Genomic DNA, 23,030 nt, shown 5'->3' with positions numbered 1-23,030 from the left:
ACCTTCTTTCTTCTCTAGTCACTTGCTCTTCGTGTCCAAAAATGACCAATTCCTGCTTTTCGTTTTCCTTTTTTCAGGTTTTTTGTATTGTTCCTTCCTTATTCCCACACAAACCAGTGTTCCATTGAGGCCTGCATTAGCTCTCTCAGATGCCTTGGAGAACTTTTTTTTTGTCCAGTGAGGCCTTTTATTTCTAAATATATATTACATCCCCAGAAAAAAAAATTTCAGGTTTTTTTTCTCCTGCGTGTTTTTGTCTTGCTTCTTTGTGGTCCATGATACCAGCTGAGATTGTCAGTACAATGAAACCAAACAGGTGAGATGGGAGCAGATTATTCTGGCATTTTTCTAGATCTGTGAGTTGCACATCAAATCTGGGGCTGATCACGTCACACTTGTGTAACCTGCCTGTGAGATTCACAGTTCACCCAGCTCCGTGATCATCAGTGATCTCGAATTTCCCAATTTGGAACACCATCTAATAAGAGCTGGCATTTGTCTCTCTTTTCAGCATTGTTGATGCTCTTGAGAGAATCGGCCAGGACATTCATGTGCACCATTGTGACAGTGGGGAAAGATGGTGGAAGGAGCAAGAACTTTCTAATGGGATTCTGCATTTCATGTCTTCTCTTCCAATCCAGTGAGTGGTCTCTGAACTTTGGATCGTGTGTCCCTACCAATAATAAATTTGCATACACCCTCCCAACATTTACATATATATGTAATATATCTCACTTATTAGGTAGCTAAATATACTAAAATATTATATTTGCCTTAAGGATATACACACAAAAATAATTTTTAAAAGAATGAGATCGAGAAAATATAAGTAGATGTTGTGAGATTTTTCTTTCCGACCACAATAAATTATCTTGTCCATGAGTTGCAAGACCATTGCTCTCATTGGTTCTCTATGCTGAACCAGAACAGTCTTCACGCTGCCGATATGACCATGTTGCTTTCCTGCTCAAGCCTTCCAAGATCCCCAAGTAGAATATCGTCCTAATACCTTCCTCAAATAGTGGGATTTGAGCTGCTTTTAAAAATCTTTATCTCAAGACAACTCTGCTCATGGTAGTTGGTTGGCTTCTCTAGCAAGCCCAGTCTAGTGTCGTCTTCAGGACTTAGTTCCTGAATCTGGAAAGCCATCTCCAGCTGTGCCTTCTTTCCAACTCTTGATCTAAGGTAAGGGCCTTGAGCTTCACTCTCAGAATATAAAATCCCACAGGCCATTGTGCCAAATATCTGGTGAGTTTTAATTTTAAAATTTCTTAAATATATTTATTGAGAATTTCAATATTCAGATGTCTTTTACATGCATCTTACATTTACATTCTCATCCTGTAAGTTGGTGATATGGTAGGTATCACTAACCCCCTTTCCAAAGGGAAAGCTGAATTTCACAGTAGTTGAAGGACCTACTCAAAGTCACATAGCTACAGAGAGGCCAAGCTAGATCTCATCTCCAGATTTGACTGGCTCCAGAGCTCATGCTTTTCTCACCATCCACTGCTCCTCTGAGAACGATGAGAAAAAAAATGACAAGTTAGTTTAGTCCATCCCTTGGAGCCTATCTCCCACCTTGCCGTCATCACCATTTGGAACTCCTTTGTCCTCAAATCCATGGTTCTCAAGTGGGGATAAGACATTCACACCTAACCACTTCACAAGGCTGCTAGCAGGATTAAAGAGCTAATGTTTGCAAAATACTCTGAGCTTCAAAAAAACAGAGGCTCCAAAGAACTACAAAAGGTTATTAAGACAATGAACTTTAAATCCCCTTAACAAGCTCCCTCCCCTTGGAGCTAATCTGGTGTGGATCTTCCTCTTCCATCCTAAATCCCTGGAAAGTTTCTCTTCTCTGTATCTTGAGCAACTCTCCAGGGACTTAGGGTGGAAGAGGAAGATCCATACCAGATTAGCTTTCTCATCTTCTTCCACTTCCAGGATTTTCACGCCTTTCAAATACTAACTATGGTAATTTAATATAGCTTATGGAATCCTTACAATGTTTAGAATCCTGGCTTAATGACGGCCTTTACAGAGCATCTAATCAAACTCTTAATTGCACAGGTGAAGGCAGAGGCTCAGGAGAAGCAGGGACGTGGCCAGAGAACAGTGGCAAGGTAGTCATGAGCCCCAAGTTACACAGCATCCCTGCACTTAGGAGCAAGGCTGGAGAGACTCACATAACCTGTCTCTTACTCCTTCCAAGGTCAGTTTCATCTGTGTGTGAGCTGGGACTGGGCCTAGGATGGAAGGGCCCCCAAATACATCCAGCCACTCCCAATCCAGGGCCAGATCCCCACACTAGGGAAGCAGCTTAGTGGATCGAAAGAGCGCAGAATGGGGTTCATGTCCTTGGACTCCACCCCCAGCTCCATCCCTTTGTTACTGTATGATCTTGGGCTGGATTTGACCCATGGGTTCTTGTTTGCCGACTTCTGTTCTAAAGCACAAATCTGAGCATGTTGCATTCATGCTTAATGCTACTTCCTGCAGGCATCAGACCCTTGTTAACATGAACCTTGACTACCTTATGCCTTATTTATTTATTTATTTATAGACAGAGTCTTGCTATGTTGCCCAGGCTGGAATGCAGTGGCATGATCATAGCTCACTGCAGCCTCCAACTCCTAAGTTCAAGCCACTCTTCCACCTCAGCCTCCTGAGTAGCCGGGACTACAGATGTATGCCACCAAGCCCAGCAAATGGTTTTTATTTTTCCTAAAGATGAGGTCCCATTTCGTTGCCCAGGCTGGTCTCAAACTCCTAGACTCAAGCAGTTCTCCTGTCTTGGCTTCTCAAAACACTGGGATTGCAGGCATGAGGCACTGTGCCTGGCCCTGCTTTATTTTTTGACTTGGGCATTTCTGCCAATCCCTAGGAATTCTCTGCACATTCTTTTTCCTCTGTCCCTATCTCTTGCCTTGTCATGTGCAGTTCATTTTATCCCTAGTACACTGTTCTTCCCCATCTCACTGGCTTGGAATATTCTCTTACTCTATTAGAACCATTAGAACACACCTTCAGCCACCTACTTGCTCACTCATGGCCATTCTCTTATTCAACTTAAAGTCTGAAAGTTTCCTTTTCCCTTCACCCTTCACCTTCACCTTTACCTTTAACATCTATAAGGGAATGTCACAAATATGTGTTGTGTGCCCACCCACCAGTGTCAGGGACCAGGTCAGGACTCAGGGAAGCGGAGGATATGGCTGCCTTCCTTGAGCAGGCACATAATTAGAGACTGGCAAGAATGTGATGATGGAGGAGAAGAAAGGATACTGGGAGGACAGAGGAGGGCTGGACAGAGGATGGATGTCAAGGAAAGCTTCCTGAAAGAGGCTGATGCTAAGCTGGAGTTAGAAAGGCACTTAGGAATTAACCAGGAGTGGGGTAGGAATGAGAGATGGAGTAATTCAGGCAAAGCAGGCAACATATGTGAATGAAAGGATTCTCAGAAGGGCCTCATGTTCACATGTCTCTGTCACTGCACTGTCTCCTCTGTTAGGCTGTGAGAGTCTCCAGAATAACAATGCTTCCTTGTTCGTTCATGAGGAGATACCATAGCTTAGGCCAGGGATGGACAAACCATGGTCTGTGGAACAAATCCAGCCTGATGACTACTTTTGTATGGTCTGTGAGGTAGAAGTGGTTTTATATTTTTAAATGGTCAGGGAAAAATCAACAGAAGAATAATACTTTAAGAAACAAAAATGTCATGCAATTAAACTGCAGTGTGCATAAATATCATTTTCTTGGAACCCAGCCATGCCATTCATTTATGTATTATTAATGGCTCTGCTTTGGAGCTACAGCAGCAGACTCGAGTCCTTGTGATAGAGAAAATCAGGCCCGTGAAACTCAAAATATTTATTATCTGGCTTTCAACAGAAAAGGTTTGTCGACCTCTCACTTAGGCTGTAGAAGCAGGCTACCTAGGATCAAATGCCAAACCCTCTTCCTCCTACCTTCGTGACATTGGGCAAAATAGTTAACCTCTCTGTGTCACTGTTTCCTCATCCGAGGATTAATTTAGGGCTGTTATGAAAACTGGGTTAACATGTTATTAAATAGGAAATGTTTAGAAGAGTGCCTTGCATGTAGCAAGCACTCAATAGATATTTATTATTATTGTTGTTGCGGCTGAAGATCCCAGTGGCAGACCTGGTGCATTCTATTACTCACAGAGTGTTTGTTGAATCACTGAGCAAGTAGGTGGCTGAAGATGTGTTCTAAAGACCCTCACCTGTTTCTGGGCAGCCTTTCAAAAAAGTAGCGACGGGAACCCTGGCCGCAGAGTGCCTATCCCACTTGCCTTTTCCTCTGGCCAGCATCTCCAGAGCATCTGCTAGCAATCTGGGTCTTGTGGCATTTTTCTCATTGTGCTGTTAATTTTGAAATGAATTTTCAGGCTGTGGATGATGAAGGAAAAAGGAAAGGGTTGGGGAGGGACTCTATCAAGTGTGGACAGAAGGGAGCCACAATTACAGAGTTTAGGCATAAGAGATCACGTTTCCTGAGAGCAGGGGGTCCCCCACATAAACAATTTATCTAAGAAAAAGAAAAGGAACAATCATTTCCCGGAGCCCCCTCTTGAGTCCCACTGGGAAAGGGTCCTCTTTAGCATTTGCAACTTGTGCCAGCCTCCCTGGGAAGCCATGCAGACACGGAACAGAAGGGCAGCTTTACTCATTTGTAAGTGAAATATTTTTGTGGCTACAAGTCTCCTTTGTGGTTTGGAATTAGGTTGTTATCCCTGGTGAGGCATTTGTCCTTTAAAAACCAGCCCAGAACACTCTCAGCATCTCCAGTGGCACTCTGAATTCATTCTTCAGGGAGCGGTTTTATCTATAAATTGACTGGGACTCCAAAGCTTCTGAGCCAAGCCCAGTCCTGGCTCATTACAGATCCTGTTTCTCACTGGTTTACGTTCCCACATTTACCCTAACATTAGTTTCGAGTTCTTCAAAGGGTAGCCTGTGGATTCCCATCTGCCTTATCCATGTATTGCCAAAAGCTAGCAGAGATGACAAGAGCGGGTACCACCAACTATGGGTCCAGTTGGAGGGAGGGGGAGAGCACGTCGCAGCAAAAGAATTCTTTTCAATCAGCTGAGCCCCCAGAGGCTGAGCCCTAGCAAAGGAGAAACATCGCAGCCTGTGGGCCAACTGGTGATCATATGTGTTTACTTCCACCTCCGTTCCTCGTTTTCAGATGGGAAAGGGTGCAGCGTGTGACTTACTCACTTACCTCCCTGTACATCAAGAACTGGAATCTCGCTTCAATAGTAATTACCATGATTATAATTCCCTGTGGAACTTGTAGGGTGAGCTCCAAAAACAATTCCTCAAGCTTGTCAAACCACTGCGTCGATTTGCTTATGAAAGGCAGTTCTGTAATTACAATATTAAGTGCCAAGCCTTGCTTTGCAAACTCTTGAGTCATAAGATATTAAGCTTAATTGAACTCCATTGAAGGAGGCATGCAGCATCACGCACTCAGCTTTCTGAGTTGAGACCAGCCCAAGCTGAAAACTTCACTCCAGGAAAGTGGACAAATTACCTGATTTATTAGCCATTCCGTGATCGCGGTGTTATATAAGTCAGTGCACCTGCCATAGGAAGCTGTTTTCTTTCCGACGTTTTAAAGCTGTAGGGGTTAATAAGTGAGATCCCACCCTGTCTTATAAAACTTTCAGTCCTTTTTGGCTATAGCCCAGCACTGAGGTCTGGCCATGGCCCTGAACCCATTTACTCATTCATTCATTCATTCTATATTGAGATTTTTAGTGTGCGAGGTACTGTGCTGAGCATGGTAGAGGCTGAGATAAATAAATATAACATATTCTGTGTCTTCAAGAAACTCACCGTTGGTTTGGGGGGTTGGGCTCACAAACAGGTGATTAACCTACAATGTGAAAGTACCGTAATAAAAAAATGTTCAGGAGGAGCCGACAAAGGAGTGTCTCAGCCTACCTTGGAGAAGTCAGATAAGGTTCCGGGGCGGTGGCTGGGGGGTACAACCTGACTGATTCTAGAACGATGAGTAGTTGTGAAAGGCTGTGGGGTGTTCCGAGCAGAGGGACCAGCATGTGCAAAGGTGTGACTGAGTGAAAGGACTCTACATATTTCAGGAAGCTATGAATACTTCACTGTGATTTTAAAATGATATATGCCTATACATGTACATGTACACAAGCACGTGGACAGAGGTTGTGAAGAGGCTCAGGGAAACAGGAGCCAGTAATGAGATAAACTTTGTTGGTCATATTAGGGTCATCCCCAAACCCTTCTCCCAGAAAGAGGGTCAGAATCCAAGTACTGTATTTTGGGGAATCTACATGAAAATATGGAGGCAATCAAGCAGACTTCACACACGCAGACCCTGACACACACCATACACGTGGTCACAACCTCCTCTCCGCACAAAATACCCAGGTGCTCCTGCTGGGTGTGGCAGCAACCAAATGGATACATACCTTTTTACACACACAGAAAATGACCCAGGTGCCCTCAGGGACACACCCGCATCTTATAACACAAGTTCAATCTGGGGCTCGTTAGCAGCAAAGGAAGTTTTCCCCTAAAATGAGTGGGGTGATCAATCATTGCTAGCTGATGGATTGCCTCACTGATGAATATGCCATGCTTACAATCACAGGCTTTCATTAATAATTGAATCATCCTTCACTTTGGCTAAGATATTAAAAAGAAAGAGAGGCACACACTTGAATCCATTTATTTCAGGACTTTTGATTCTTTTGTTTTTAAGAAAGGGAAACCAAAGATCTTAGGAGGAGAAGAAAAGAAACATTTATTACATCCTCTTGGCGTTCTTTGTTTTTAATATTATTTTAAAGCTAATTTTCTGAGCAACACTCATGGTGGCTAAATTACTATTTTCACTTTAAAGGTGAAGACATGGAGCCTCAGGGAGGTTAAACAACTAATCAAAGTCACCCAGAGTGTAGATCAAGGGCTGAATCATGCAATAAAAAACTGCTTTTTCTTCTGATAATAGTAATAAGAATGGAGGAGGACAATTACAGTATTTTTTGTCAAGTAAATTTTACATATTTTTTTCAAATTAATTTATATTTTCATCACATAAATCAATCACAGGCCTGGTTGAGATGCAGACCAGAGCAACAGAAGAATAGTAGGTGTGTGTTATTGTTTTCCTTCCACAAGGACCCAGAAGAGACATGTCATGCCAGCTGGCTGGATCCACAGTGCTGATATATGGCTACCTTCAGAAATGAGACCTGTTGTGCATCCTCTGCTGAGTATGCTCTGGGGCTAATGAGGCCAAGTTCATGGGCCTGATCTTCTCCTAATTCATTTCGCTTCACTATATTCTTCCCTTGCCAGCTTGCAACAGAGAGGTTAGAGAGAAGATGTACTGTTATACACAGATGCATCTGTCTACAAGAGTAATCATTCCAAGTTTGAGGTCAATGACCAGCATATCAGAACCCAGCACAGGCCTAATGGTCTGAGACAGAGAGACAGACCATCTGGCCAGTCCTCAAGGCTACAGATTTCCAAGGTAAAACCTGGAATTCCTTGGCCCCTTTGGGGTTAGAAACAATTGAAGATCTTTGTGGTTTGATTGTGTTAGAAGGGTAAGAGTTTTTCTTTAAGTTCTTTGAATGAGTAATTGCCCAGACAGTCTTTTTTTTTTTTCCTTTCCACCTGAGACTCTCCTTTTATTACTGAATGAATAGCGCCAATAATTACTGGCACTTTGCTCATTACTTCCTAATGTGATAAGCAATACTAATCTCTATCCTTATTTAGAAATACTTCTATTTGTGTGCAGTGTTTAAAAAGAAGCTATGAGATTTCATTTTATTTCTCTCCATTTCAATTCTAAGTGAGTTAGAATACAAGGAGAATATGTTCTTGCTGCTCCTGCCTCCACAGTCTGAACCATGACTAATATAACTCCATCTCAGGAATAACCCAGTGCTGCTGAACTTTTCCTTGGGAGGTTCTGAGAGATGCTTGGAGATTTGGCAACAAGGTTATACTAGGTCATATTATTCAGACCTTTCTGATAGCAGATTTCCTGGGAGACTGGTATCTTTGGTTGGCCTGTCATTTCCAGGCTTTGATAGTGTGGAAAGAGCAGTGAGAGGTTAGTCAAGTAACAATACTTCAGACTTAGTGGCTAGCTAAGTGACTTTGAATAATTCATGTCCACTCTCTGGACTCCAGTTTTCTTTTCTGTAAAATGAATGGCTTGTGCTATTCTATATGTGGATATGGCTGCCTTCCTTGAGCAGGCACATAATTAGAGACCGGCAATATATCAAACATTTATTGAGCACCTACTATGTTTAGGACATTGGACTAAATGCTGCAAATGAAAAGGTGAATCACAACTAGTAGTATCTTCTGAGTTTTCAGAAACTAGAGGGAAAAGCAGATACTGATGGTATCAACATGTGGATGCTGTGTTAGAAATCTATACCATCTATTTTGCTATGAAATGTTCTCCATGTATTCATGCACATGGATAAACTGGCTTTTGAATCAATGGAGTAAAAGGGCATTAAGCCATAGGGGTTCTCAGGACTGGAGTTGGTATAAAAGCAAAAGGAGATTGATTAATTTGGGGAAACTCATTCAGTTCCCCATGTTGTTGTTTTTACCTTCATGCAACAGTGTTCTCCGTAACAACAACAGCAAGCCATGCAGATAGAAGCTCCATCAACAAGCCTGTTATTAATTATTATCATAATGATCTGAACCAGCCTGCTGAGCTTTTTGATGTTTGCTCAGCTCCATGGATTAAGATGAAAATCTGGGTGTGATCTCTATCATTGTCACATTAGGATCCATGGCCCATTAATCTCAGGCTACAAATGACCATAGGTAACCTCAAATGTACATATTTTACCCAGGGGCTCTACGCACCACCTCCATGCTCCCTGCTTCGGTTCCCACAAAACTTGAGGCTAGAGAAAGCTTTTCTGGGTGAAATCTAGCCAGAATGGTGTACTTTCCCTAGATTCCAGAGTCATACAAAATGTTTTCCAAGTGCTTCCCTTCAGGTTGAATCTCCAGGGGCCATGGGAACTTGCCAAACAGGATACTTTCCAAGACTAATATCTTGACAACAAAATCTGTAAAAGATGAAAGAAGAGGCTGGGGGAGGGCATGCAAACATCAAAACTTTAGGCTTGAACCCAAGATCTAAACAGAGAGCAAAAGGATGTCAGGGGACTGCTTTAAGCAGCTGTGGGGTTAGCAAGGGAAACCTGGGTTCTAATCTCAAACCTGCTTTTGCTTCATGTGTGACCTGGGGATAGAGTACCTAGGACTGTGGGTTTTGTTCAGAGCTCTGTAACCTTGCTCATATAACTGAATTTCCCTGTGCCCCTCTGTAAAATGAGAATATGAATATGAATATGAATATATATATATAGAGAGAGAGAGAGAGAGAGAGAATATACATCACACTTATAACCATCTCTGCCCACTTTTCTGGCTTTCAGGAGCCATCACAAAATACCTCCTGGAAGGCCAAGACTCTATCACCCAGCTTCCCTTGCCCCAGGAATACAATCATGCTGATGGGCTAGCCTGGGGAGATATGGTCTAGCCTGAGGTTTGGGCTCCTCTGGGTGGGTGATCTCGTGAGGAAGTCAGGTAGTTCACACTCTAGAGGTCTTTCCAAATGATGATTATTTGACTTTTGCTATCTTGATCAAATTATTTATATACCTCTACCAAATCTCCCATTAAAAGCTTCCCTGACTGCTCTCATTCTCCTTTAGGCCAGATATCAGACAGGTCGCAATGAACATCAGTGATTTTGCAAAGAGTCTTGGGATAACCGCCCTTACATCTACCTCATGATGACACCTTCTTATGTCGGGTCTTTGTTTTTGAGTCAGTCTAGTCACAATAGCAGCAAATGAGAAAATGATAGGAAAACAAAGTCTCCACGAACCCAAAGTTAAAGACCATTCTACCTTTTAATGTATATGAAAGAGTTTTGTAAACTGTCAAGTGTCTGTGCACATAGATGTCACAGGGGTAGATGGCCACTGTGAGGTAAGCACTCTTGGTCTCATATGTGGGGGGCCTGAATAAACGCATTTAATATACTTCTTGGTGAAACCTTGGAAGTCTAATGAATAGCTTGATTTTAAGCTGTTTTAGAACTGATTGAAGGAAGACAACTCAGTTCAGATAAGCAAAAAGGATGTCCCTGGGACTTTATCTTTTTGTATCTATCTTACCTTTCCCCAGGCCCAGTGGAGTACCTCGCACAAAGTGGGCATCCCATGAATTAAGAATCTTATTGCATTTTATCAGTTTATTGGGTACTTCCTAATAATCTCTCATGTTCTCTTTTCTTCCTCTTCTCCCACTACCCATACTCAGATAGCCCTTTTGTGATTATTGATGACAGAGCAGCAACATAGCTCACCTTTGAATGAGCATTGACTATGCGAACAGTGATATGCTAGGTGACTCCTTTAAGTCAACCGGAAATTTATTCTGGCAAGCCTGATCCCTTAAATAATGTCTCCCTTTAAATCTCCTAATATACACAGGTTGCGTGTGTGAACACATGCTCAGGTCCCCACATTTTATGGAAATGACAGTGAATCATTTTGCAACAAAGGAAGGGCTTTGGGTACTTCTTGGAAGTATGTCCAAGTGACAGGTTCTGGGCAAACCAGTTGAATGGGTGCACCCCTGAGCAACCAGTGGCCTACTCTGGAAAGAAATGACTTCTGAAACCAGAAGGCACCATGACTATAGAAGTTCCTAAGCTTTCCTACCTATAAGGCTGAGATGCTGTATTCTTTACAACAAAAAATCTAGCCATATGTAAGGGCTGCTAACTAGAAGATGGCCTATTGTTCAGCAGACTAAGAACTACTCACGCCTTTCCACTTAGATTCTCTTGGCCAAACAGCCGTTTACAGAGCTTCCAGTTTCCAGTCCAGTGTGTGTGTGTGTGTGTGTGTGTGTGTGTGTGTGTGTGTGTCTTCTCTTCAAGGTAGTCCTAGAATTACCCTAAGCTGCCTTAGGATCAAGCTTAGGGGCAAGAAAAATGGGGCTAGGTAAGTTCTTGGGGTTTCTGTTTCCATACAGAAGCTCTGATTTTGTTCTCTTTTATATCTTGGGATTCTTTGAATGATTTATTTTAAGGAAAGAGTACCTCTGCCTAATAAAAGTATTTAAAAAGAATTTCTCCTCCACCCCTTATTGTTAAAGGCAAATTGGGTCTAAGAGATGAAAAGTGAAACTGATCTCTTTAACAAAGACTTCCATGTTGCCAAAGCCAACCCTTTTTCTACTTGACCTCTTAGCAGCATTTGATCCAGTTTATTACTCCCTCCGTCTTGAGTTGTTTTCTTCTCTTGGCTTCCATGACAACTCACTCTCCTAGAGTTTGTCTTCCAGTACTGGCTGATACTTCTCGGTCTTTTTCCTGGCCCCCAGCACTCCAACTCCAAATGCTGGCCTTTCCAGGGCTCTCCTCTGAGACTTTGTCTCTTCTTCAACTATATGCTTTCCCTAGGAATCACATCTACTCTCATAGCTTTAAACTCTGTCCTAATACAAATGATTCCTACTTGCATAACCACACTTCTGATCTCCTCTTGCTGGACTCAAGACTCGTATATGAACTTTATGTCTTCTCCACTTGAGTGTTTCAAACTAGGCATTTTGAAGATTGGAATCTTGATCTCCCTCCTCCCCCAACTTCATTATATTTTGTCCAGCTGTCCCTGTGTAGTAACTGGTGACCTTCCCTGCTGCCTGGTATATGAACTGGAGTAATAGTCCTATGTGTTGAATGTGTTGCCAACAGGAGTGCCCCTGAAACATGGGCAAAAAGTTAGAATCTCTTTCTCTCACCCCTACATTTAATCCAACAGCATCAGGACTCTAGTTCATAAGCATACATCAAGTCCTGGTCTACAGACACTATCTAAACTTGTGCTGTTCTTTACCTGCATCAATGAATAGCCTCTTAACAGGTCTCATTGCTTCTACTCCTACCTCCACTTCCCTCGTAATCCATTCTCCCTGTGCTTTTAAACATGTAAATCATATCATATTATTCTCCTGCTCAAAACCTTCCGAAGACCACCTGTTGCATATATAATAAAATCACCATTCTTCCCCAGGCCTGTAGAACCCCTGCCTTCCTCACTGACCTCATGTGGAACGACTCCTACATTCACTCCCCCAGCTCCAGGCACACAGGCTTACTTCTGATTCCTGGAACATCCCAAGCTCAGCTTTACATCAGGATCTTTAAGAGAAGCTGACTGCCTGGAATGTTTTTCTCCTAGGTCTCAAACTCAAGTCTAAATATTACTGCTGGCCTCCAAAGAAACTTTCCTTGACTTCCTTTTCAAATGTTGCCTTCCCAGGCACTTTGTAGCATATTTCCTTCTTTTAATTCAAATACTTACTATCTAACACTTCTTTTTCCTTTCTTTTCTTATCATTTAATGCCCTATCTCCCTCCCATCAAAGTCCATGGGAACAGGAATCTTGCCTGTCTTGTGCAATGCTTTTCCCCAGCCCCTAGAACAGTTCTCAGAACACAATTAACGTTCAATGAGTATTTATTGAACAAATGAATGAAAGTGACTCTTTCAAAGACACTCAATCCTGGCAGATCCAGGCTGCCAAACTCCCATGTCAATGAAAGACTCATGACCTGACTTTTAGAGTCTCTGTTCAGGACACAGTGTTTTATGGATCTATGTAATAACTTCCTTCCCAATGAGCAAAGAAAAGAAATAAAGTTGTTTGAGATATAACCTGTAGAGTTACAGGAATATTTTACTGCCTAGAAAATAATCTACTTATTCAATAAACATTTATTGAGGGCCTATTACATGGAGGTTAGGCGCCAGGAATATAAACATGAACAAGACACAATCTCACCCTCTTCTGTAGACAAGGATAGAGACATTTAAACACATGATGACGGTATTAACATTTTAGTGGACATAATAATAGCCAGTGCTTACTGAGCACTTAGCAATGGGGCACTCTTCTGAGGACTTAAAGTACTTGACACATTTATTTCTGTGTGGTATACACTACTCTTCCCCTCATTCTGCAATTCAGGAAACGGTTATAGATTAAGTAATTTGCACAAGGTCAAAGAGAGCATGTGCAGAGCTGGGCTTTGCATCCTGATGGAGTATTGGGGAGCATGTGCCCTCAGCATGATGCTCTGCTGCCTCTCTCCTACAAGTGTGCAGAAAGTGATGTGGGGACACAAGAAGCAATAATTCTGTCTAGATGGTGAGGAAGATTCAGTGAGGAATTTACTATGGAAATGAACTTTGAGCTTGGTACTTGCAGGTTGAGATGGTGTTCCTCCTAGGGAGATGTTGTGGGGGTACCCAAGGTAGAGAAACAGCTGGGCAGAGCCACTGAGTTGCAAAAGGGCATCATTGTCTTGGAAATCTTGTGAGATTTTATGGGGCTGGCACATCATGAGTAGTGAAGAAGAGATGCGAGGTAAAAATAGAGATAAATGCAGGGGCCGTGATGAGAAGTTTCTTCTATTGCAGATTAAGAATGAGGTTTACACCCTTGGCAATGGGGAGCAACTAGCCGATGAATGACACTTTCTAAGTTTGCTTTAGAAAGGTCATGTAAAAGGTGGATAGGAGAAGAGGAGAGAAGTCAAAAGGAGAATATTTAAAAACTGCTTGCGGTGGTCTAGGCAGGAGATGCTTAGGACCCGTGGGGCCTCATGGCTCCTGTCTCCTAGGGGTGAGGGTGCTGTCCCTGGTGGTCTAATGCTGTGTGTGGAAGGAGAGGGAGAGCAGTAGTCACCTAGGGTGTTTGCTGAAGGAGCATACAGGCCATTTCTCCAGCCACCAAGGAAATCGGCGTAGTTGCCCTGGCCTCTGTATAGCGGCCCCACCCTCTGACTCCAGCCAGCTGTCGGCAGAACTCTGACATAGCCTCCTCACCACTGCTGTGGCTTCAGGCTTTGATAGGAAAAGGCTGCTGTCTTCTTGGTAAGGGCTGTGCCTCAGCCCAGCACAGAGGTGATGTCAGTGCCTTTCTGTCCTGCCTGTCTCAGAGTTCTTTCAAAACAGGCTTTAAAAACATGCTGAGGTCACAAGAGAATGTGTTAACTTGGTGGATTATTATCCTTTTGTCACTCTTGTGATTGGCTAGAGGAGGTGAGTTCTTCAGTACTTAAACAAGGAAGCATGGGAATTTCCATGATCTCTCTCTAGAATTGATGAATGACAATAATCAAAGAAAAGATCAGTAGCAAGTCCTTGCCCTCAGAAAGAACAAGACCTCTAAGTCTTTCCCATAGTACTCAAAATAAGTGTTTTGGTTTTTGAATTTTAAATAAATAGATCACAATAAAGTTTGCATAGGAAAGAAATCCTAAATAAAAAGAATCCCACTGACCCTCTCTGCAAAAGAGTTGTCTTCTATAATGAAGACCCAGTGGGAGCCAGCTGTGGTCAAAATGTCCTCAGTTATTGTCCTGGTAGCAAATGGAAATTGTCGTTCCTTCAACTTCTCTTACCTCTCCTCATCGGAACATTTTCACAGGTGCATACTGGCATCCCAAATTGCTCTCCATGCCAAAATCTTTCAGGACAAAATCTAGGAGTGGATAAGATGAGTAGCTAAAGGTGATATCTTCTCAATATTCCCTGCTAGTTTTAAAAAAATTATGTTTTTTTTTCCACTAAGCATCTGCCTGGAAGACCTGATATTAGCTTTGTTTCAGCTCTTGATCCCAATGGTTAAAAATGTGACTGCTATCAATATAGTTACTACAACAATACTTCTCTGTCATCAACTTGGTTTTATACTGTGATTTTTATCCAACATAAAACATTTGTAGAGAGCTGCAGATGTTTTTAGACATAGAGATCTTTTACCAGCTTAAGGATTCCATTGTCCTTACCACATCAGTGAAGATGTGAGCTATGATGCGGGAGGATTTTAGTATGCTGAAGAACTGTTGCAGCACGCTAGATGACTTAAAAGGATTGCAGCTAGTTGTTTAAGGTGGAAGTATTTAAAAGGGTATTCCAAACACAAGTTACAGGAAATACTTCGAGGCAAAAAATTTCCATTGTACACTAACTTTAGAATAGGGTACATGTTTTTGTTTTGAAGATTTATAATACAATAAAGAAACTGTGTTTCATCCAATTCTGTTTAAATACAGCATTTGTTATACTTGTACTGACCACAGAACCATAGTGTGCATGTGTGTATGTGTGTGCAACAACATAGAAACTGCAGTAATGATTCCCTAATGTTTGACTAAAAACAAATGCAACACACGTGACTACAGCCAATGTACTGTCCTGTGAATGGATTTTTCATTCAGGTTCTGTTGCTGTTAGCTCTCACAGATCTTTCTGAATTTGGGATAGTCAGTTTTAAGTTCATTCTCATGACCTTCTCCAGCCTTGCTGTGTGCCATACCATGGCATTTTTCTTCCTTACCTGTGTTCTAGGTTTCCCCCCACCTCCAAATCACTCTTCACTTGCGGGTTAGTTGGACTCCATCATCTTCAGGCTCCTCACACTGCTCTTCCAGGTCACAGCTAAACAACTGAAATGCCATTCCAGATGTTTCTCAGATGCCTTTGTCCCCACACTCTTTGAACCAGTTTATAACGTACAAAGTTATTTCATTCTTGGAATGCCACCCTCCTCCATCTTCTAAATACTGAACTGCCAAGGTTATTCCTGATACATCAGCCACCCCTTCTCTGCCTCGATATATCCCTTTTTCTTTCCTCTCTCATTCCAAATAAAAAAAGATACTACGTGTTAAGCATCTATTATATATTTTACATATTTTATCTCATTCGATCTTCACATTGGAAATCAGATACAGTAGTCCCCTCTTACTGTTGAGAAACCAAGGATCAGAGAGCTTGAGACACTTGTTCGAGGTCACACAGCTAGTAAGTGGCAGGATAAGAATTCACATTTTAATTTCTTTTTCTACTCCTATATCTCAAATAGGGCATGGGTACCACTGGGTGAGAGAGTAGGCAAAATTGCTGGCCAGGTATGGAGAATCTACGACTATCTACACCACTTAACGTCGTGGAAAGAAAGTAAATAATACATTTTCAAGGTAAAACAGATCAGTCCATCATATGAGCTAGAATACATACTCAAAAGAAATTTTAAAATGGACCTTAAGTCTACAACAGAATGTTGTGACTCCCAGGGATGTCACCTTACTCTTGTTGACTGACACATGCTAGGCACTCAATATAGCCACTAGCAGCAGCAACAGCACCACTGTCATTCTTTTTACTGTGTCCCAGAATCTGTGCTCAGATGCTGCAGGTAAGATGGTGGTAGATAAAACAGACATGGTTTCCACCCTAATGTAGTTCACACTCTAGTGGATAAGAAAGGAAATCATCATGCAATGTATAATTGCAAACTGCAGTGAGTGTGGGGAGTTATGAGAGTATACAGCAGGAGGAACTGATTTAGTGGTGGAGAGGAAGAGGCAGGAGTGATGACGAAGGCTCCCGGGGGCAATGATAATGAACTGAGATCTGAAGAATAAGTGGAGTTAAGTGAGTGAATTAGGATGTGAAAAGTGCTCCCCTGGGAAGGACCAACAATATGAAGGCTTCTGAGGAGAAAGGAACATAGAGTGTTGCAAAGACAAAAACACCAATGTGCCTGGAACCTGGAAATCAAGGTGGAGAGTGGCTGAGGATGAGTCTGAATAGGTGAACTGGACCTAAGCCGGGTATGGTATTGTAGACAGCAGTAGGAGATTTTGTTTTGTTGTAAGATAAATGGCAAACTGTTGAAGGTTTTAAGTAAAGGAGTGACATGCTATGACTTAGGCTATTGTGGGGAGAATGCATTGAGATGAATGGCAAAAATGGAAGGGCGGTGATGAGTTAAGAGTTCTTTCAGTAGTTCAGGGCTAGGATGATAGCAGTAGAGGTGAAGAGAGGTGTACCAATTTGACGATATTCAGATACAAGAATGGTTTACATGTAGAGGGTGAAAGAGAGAAAGGTATCAAGGACAATGCCTGGATAGCTAGCTTGGGGAGTTGTGTGGACAATAGTAACATGCTTGAGACCACCTAGTTAGTAATCAGCAGGGTCAGGCCTGTGACCCAAAACTTGGGTGATGACCTGTAACACATCGCAGCTTTTCCAGTAGCAGGGCTTGATTTCCTTCTGCTCCAGTTGAGATATTGCGTCCTTGAATATGGGCCTCATGAAAAAGTTCTTCCAAAATTGGAAACATCTAACAACCTTGGACTTGGAGTTAAGGTATCTTGGATTAAAATTATTGTAGCGTGAACACGTCACTCAACATTGCTGAGCAAGCATCCTCATTCAACACACATAATCCAAATACTTGTTTCAAAAGGAAGTGCTGTTGGAGATAGAAGAGATGGGTTTAGTCTACAACAGAGGCATCGTCATGTGAATCTGGGAGCATTTCTGGTCCTCGCCTCAAGTCACACTCCTGTTTTTTCCTCTATAGGTTGCTTCTGTGATACGGGAGCTGAGAGGAGCTTTTGATTGAATGCATTTTTGCTCTGCAATTTCAGATGAAGTCAGCTGCAATTTCCTGCTTGTTAGAGGCCCAGGAAATGTGTGTGATGACAAAACTTACCCCCTAATCTGTCCCTCATCATCACCAAGTGGGCTGCTAGAATGCTCTTTGTGTTTGAGATCTGGAAATAAAAATATGGCTAGTCAAGGGTCTAAGGCAAAGGACCTCAAAGTTTCTGGTGCATAAGAATCACTGGGGTGACTTTTTAAAACACAAATCTCTGGGCCCTACCACCCTAGAAGTTCTAATTCAGGAAGCCAGGATGCAACCAAGAAATCTCTATTTTAGTAAGCTTCCAAGGTGAATCTCAGGCTGATGGTCTAACTGCTACACTGAAAGAAGCACTTGGCTTGGGGATTGTCAATTTGGCTGTGATTCCTGGAGAGTAGAAACCTTGTCTGCTTTACTATACAAAGGCCTACTTGGTTGCTCCACTAATATTCAAGTTAAAGTGAAAGATCACTCCGTTTTTCCAAATTGAATTACTGTGTTGTGGCCCTATTTTCCCTCTCATCCATCCCAAGTTAAATTGTTGATGACTCTGCTATTATTTTAGGGACAATGGGTTTTAGAGACGTTCTTGAGTTTTGGATTGATATTAGAGAGGGGTGAGAGGTTCTGGAAAATTTGTGTGTGCATTTGCATGTCTGCGGGTGCATGTATGTGTGATAATGTAAGTTTATGGAAATCCAAAAGTACTATCAAGTAGGCAAAAAGGGCTGAGGACTCCCATTTGTGAGAACCTGTTGCTGATGGGACGCCATTCCAATTCTACCATTCCCTCAGGATTTGCATGAAGATGTATAACTAACATTAAGCTAGGCCCATGCTGAACCAGGCACATATCTTACTGCTGAGGCAGTCTCCCAGACCCAGGTAGCCAAAACTCTTAAGAGTCTCCTTATAGCCCTGGCCCTGAAGGCAGGTTTTTGAGGGCTATCCAGCTACCTTTTGACCACACAGATTTTCATTCTCCTTGCTATGCTTTCTCATCTGCAGCACCTCATCTGTGCTTTTTTTTTTTTTTGAGACAGTTTCTTTCTGTTGCCCACACTGGAGTGCAGTGGTGCGGTCTTGGCTCACTGCCACCTCTGCCTCCCAGGTTCAAGCGATTCTCCTGCCTCAGCCTCCCAAGTAGCTGGGATTACAGGCACCTGCCACCACGACCAGGTAATTTTTTGTGTTTTTAGTAGAGATGGGATTTCACCACATCGGCCAGGCTGGTCTTGAACTGCTGCCCTTAAGTGATCCGCCTGTCTTGGCCTCCCAAAATGTTGGGATTACAGATGTGAGCCACCGCACCTGGCCTCATCCATACATTTTCTTCCACGCCTCCTTCTGGCCAGTATTAAAATATTCTTCTGCTGAGCGGGGTGGCTGAGGCTGTTATTCCAGCACTTTGGGAGGCTAAGGTGGGTGGATCACAAGGTCAAGAGATCGAGACCATCCTAGCCAACATGGTGAAACCCAGTCCCTACTAAAAAATATAAAAATTAGCTGGGCATGGTGGCACATGCCTATAGTCCCAGCTACTTAGGAGGCTGAGGCAGGAGAATTGCTTGAACCCAGGAGGCGGAGATTGCAGTGAGCCGAGATCACGCCACTGCTCCAGCCTGGCGACAGAGCAAGACTAAGTATTAAAAAAAATTCTTCTGATCCTGAGAGTCAAATATTCTAAGGGCTGGAGCAGAACACACCCATCAAGCTTGTTCTTATGACCTCTGCAGGGATGGTCCCTTACCACCTTTCTTATATCACTCATGTCCTGACACATTTTTAGAAAGTGAAATTCAAAACAAATCATACACTTGGTAGACATGTGATTTCCACATATCATGTACAAGAGGATGTTCATATAGGAAACTCAGGGCGAAGAGCAGGCCTTGGAAGTGAGATGGAAAACAGCTCTAAGGGACTAGTCATTTCTGTCATCTTAACCAAACTACCCACTAGTGTTGACCCTCCTCGCTTAGCCCTTCTATTCCCACAGCCACTGGCCCACATCTCTCTTCCAGAATGGTTCATGCTTTCTGAAGGAATCTGATTTTGACTGTGGCCTTTGATTGATCATGAGGTCAATGTCAGCTTACAGAAGTCCACCGGGCGGATAAAAAGAACTTGGAAAAATGCAGAACCAGGTTTGAATCCTGACTCCTTCCTCTTCTGCATGAGTGACGTTGGATGAAATCTTCCACTCTGAAAAATACCTGTGTTGTGCTCTATGCCTTGCAGATGCACATGATCGTCAGGGCAAGGAGAGCTGTGACTTAGAGGGAGTCAGAAGGCTGTTTTATATTAGAGCAGGCCCTATGAGCAGGAGGTAGGCTTCCTGGCTTAAAGAAATTGTTTGTAAGGTTTATTTTAGCACCAGAATTTCTCTTCCTCCTTTAAAAAATTGAGTTTTAAATAAAAACATGTTTGTTTGTTTTTATTTTTATTCTTTAACTTTCAATATACCCATTGTATGTCTGAAGGCTCTTTCTAAGGGCATTTATTGTGTAGGAAACTCATATATGTGGAAAGCCATTCCATGAGGTTTACCGAACACGTGAGAAAGCGAGTCCTAGCCTGAACTGAAGGTTCTCTAACGCTGACAATGTCTTTCTAATATGACGTTCCCTTTGCATTTGAATAGAGATTTAGTTCCCCAAACTGAAAGCCACTCAGCAGCAATCTCCTCCCATTTTTCTAATTTAAGTTTGGTCTTCAGATGAATATAAAGCAGTTTCAGGGATGCTGTGGAAGAAGCAAGAACAAGTTTGTTGGCCAATTTTCCTTGGGTGTACAGGCAACTCCCACCCGCCCCCCCACCATACTCCTCTGTCTGAATCTAGCCTGTGTTCAGAACACCCTTTCCTTTGTAACTCTTTAGAAAAAGCATGGCTACTCCCCTAAAGGTCAAGGCTATTGCTCAGAGGTTGCATTTACTAGAGAGGTTGGATTGAGGAATATTATGGGCTCCACCCAACCCCACATGGGTAAACAGTGCATTCTCATACAGAACAAGAGGGAAGGAATCTTATCAGACAGGATTTTACTGGCCAGGAATAAACCAATGATTTAACCTAGACAGTATGACCCGAGGAAAGAAATTACTATTCTGTCAACCCATTCCAGCATCAGCTAAAGTATCAAAACATCCAGATTCCTAAGGGCTCTCAAGGTTGGCTTAGAACATGAGTCATTTATTAAGAACTACTATATGCCTTATGCTAGGTTAGGGACAACGAAAAATGAGAAAACATGTCCTAAGTGCCTTAGAACGGCGCCAGGATCTGACTCATAGTAACTGTTAAAAAATGTGATTATTATTACTATTAGTCAAATTGTTTATTGTTCTTGTTGTTGCTGTTAGGTATCAGAGTTCCCCGGGTAGGTTTGCTATCTTGTGCCAGTCGCGTTCGACTTCACTGACATCCCTTCTTAGACCTCCCTCCTAGGAAGTTCTCCTACTTCTTGGACTCCAACTTCTCTGTTTTCTCTTCCGATACCACCCCTTGGCTTTTTCTCTTCTCTGAACCCGTGATGGGGTGGAGATTTCTGAGGGCTTGTGGATTAGCTCTGGTCTACTCTGCCCACCCTTTTTCCCTGGGCGCTCTTCTGCCCTCACTGTAGCATGATGATAATTTCCAAGCCTGTCCCTTGAGCCCAGCTCTCCTTCCCACTGTGTTTCCAGATGATAATAATTTGACTGTATGAATATCTCTTATAACATTCAACTGCTTCCAAACACATCATCTTCTTGCCTCATCAGCTCCAACCTGCCGGAGTCCCTTTTTGTCAGTGGCAACCTCTATTTGGCTCATTCAGGCTTACAATTTGGGATTATCCTTTCCTAGCAGTTTGCTTTCTTCCCTATGTTGATTCTAACAACTAGTCCTTCAAATTTCTATTATAGAAACAAATGTATATATGTAATATGTATATATATAATATATGTAATATGTATACATATATACATACTATGTATATAATATATACTAACCTAAGTATTATAATATGTAATATACAAAGCCTATGTGTCTATACATACACACATACTAGTTTTTGTGATATATATCTATTATGTCTATCTATCTATCACATATTATTCTGTTCTTTTCTTTCTGGTTTCACTGTGATCTATTCTGGATTATAGCAGAAAGCTAATTTCTCTCCCTCTAGTCTGTGAGCCCCTTTAGGGAACATACCAAGATGATAGAAGCTCTGTAATATTTTCTGTGTATACATGACCAATGAATGTATACATGAATGAATGAACTAGTATGCTGATCTTTTTGCCACCAGTTTTTCTCTCTCTAGCTAGTCATGCCCACTGCAAGCATACCTACCTCCTGAAAATTCCATCTTCATCCTGTTACTCCCTGCTCAAAAATATAACTGGCACCCCATTACTCTTGAGGACAGCTTTCAGGCCACAACCACCCCACTATTTTGATGTTTTGCTCAATGCCACCTCCTACTCTTTTCTGCATAAAGCCTAATGCCAGGGAGGTTGGACTCTCTCAGGCACTGGATCACCAGATTTCTGTATACTGATTCTTTCTAGATTCTTGTTTATGACATTCTAACCTTTCTCTCTGACCATCACATATGACCCATCATTCAATGCCCACCTCTTGAGACCTTAGCAACAATACAGCTCACATGGACACAGCCCGTGTTCTGAACTTCTCACACCCACATATCTGCTTGGCTCATCAAATGCTCTCCTGTGTTATTATCTGACAGCAAATTTATAACATCTTAAGAGTAGGAGCCATGTCTTATGTTTCTTTTGGATCTGCACCATTGTTAAGGACAAAATTGATGGTCCTTGAAGTCTTATCAAAGTGAACTAAATGCAACATTAATTTTACAGGAGACTATTCTTTAAAGTGTAAAGCTGAGCTTGGCCTCTCTTGTTTCCCTCTAATCACTAACTTTACTACTTCACATACAGAGTGGTCAAAGTCAAAGTTTTGGGTTTCCAGTATATCTTGTCTAATATGTAGATCCTAATCATGGTGACAAAAATGGTAGCAGCTAAAATATTTGAGTGCTAACTATACTATACAGGCCCTGTACCGAGGATTTTAATATTTGATTTAATCATGTTGAAACTCCTGTAAATTCTAGTATCCCACTCTGCAGATAAGGAGACACACCAAGGCTTCAAATATTCATCAAGCCCTGACTGAATTTCATGCCCAGTGCTATATATGCTAATGTGATATCAGAATTAGTAATCAGCCCTTCCTCTATCAAATAAAGGGAGTGACCCATCCTAGCCAATGTCCAAACAATGCCTTAAAAATAATGTCAGCACCTAACTTCTACAGCCTTCCTCCTAATAACCCATCTCCCCCGTTTAATCATGAGAAAATATCAGCGCATTCCAATGGAAGAGCATTCTAGAATATACCTGACCAGTACACCTCT

The 23,030-nt window shown here is 42.2% G+C and overlaps 1 long non-coding RNA gene across 1 annotated transcript in view; it reads left to right on the top strand.

Moving 5' to 3' along the window:
• The first annotated feature begins 590 nt into the window (after positions 1 to 590).
• The window catches only part of LOC105708050 (uncharacterized), a 49,258-nt gene continuing 26,818 nt past the window's right edge, over positions 591 to 23,030 (top strand). The window contains exon 1 of the long non-coding RNA XR_001105235.2: positions 591 to 640. This is a non-coding gene — a long non-coding RNA (uncharacterized LOC105708050). The remainder of the gene's footprint in view (positions 641 to 23,030) is intronic.

This window comes from Aotus nancymaae, unplaced genomic scaffold (genome assembly GCF_030222135.1).
Source record: "Aotus nancymaae isolate 86718 unplaced genomic scaffold, 86718_ANA_hifiasm-v0.15.2.pri h1tg000003l, whole genome shotgun sequence".
Lineage (NCBI taxonomy): Eukaryota > Metazoa > Chordata > Mammalia > Primates > Aotidae > Aotus > Aotus nancymaae.
Note: the sequence above shows the minus strand (reverse complement) of the source record. Positions and strands in the feature narration are given on the sequence as shown.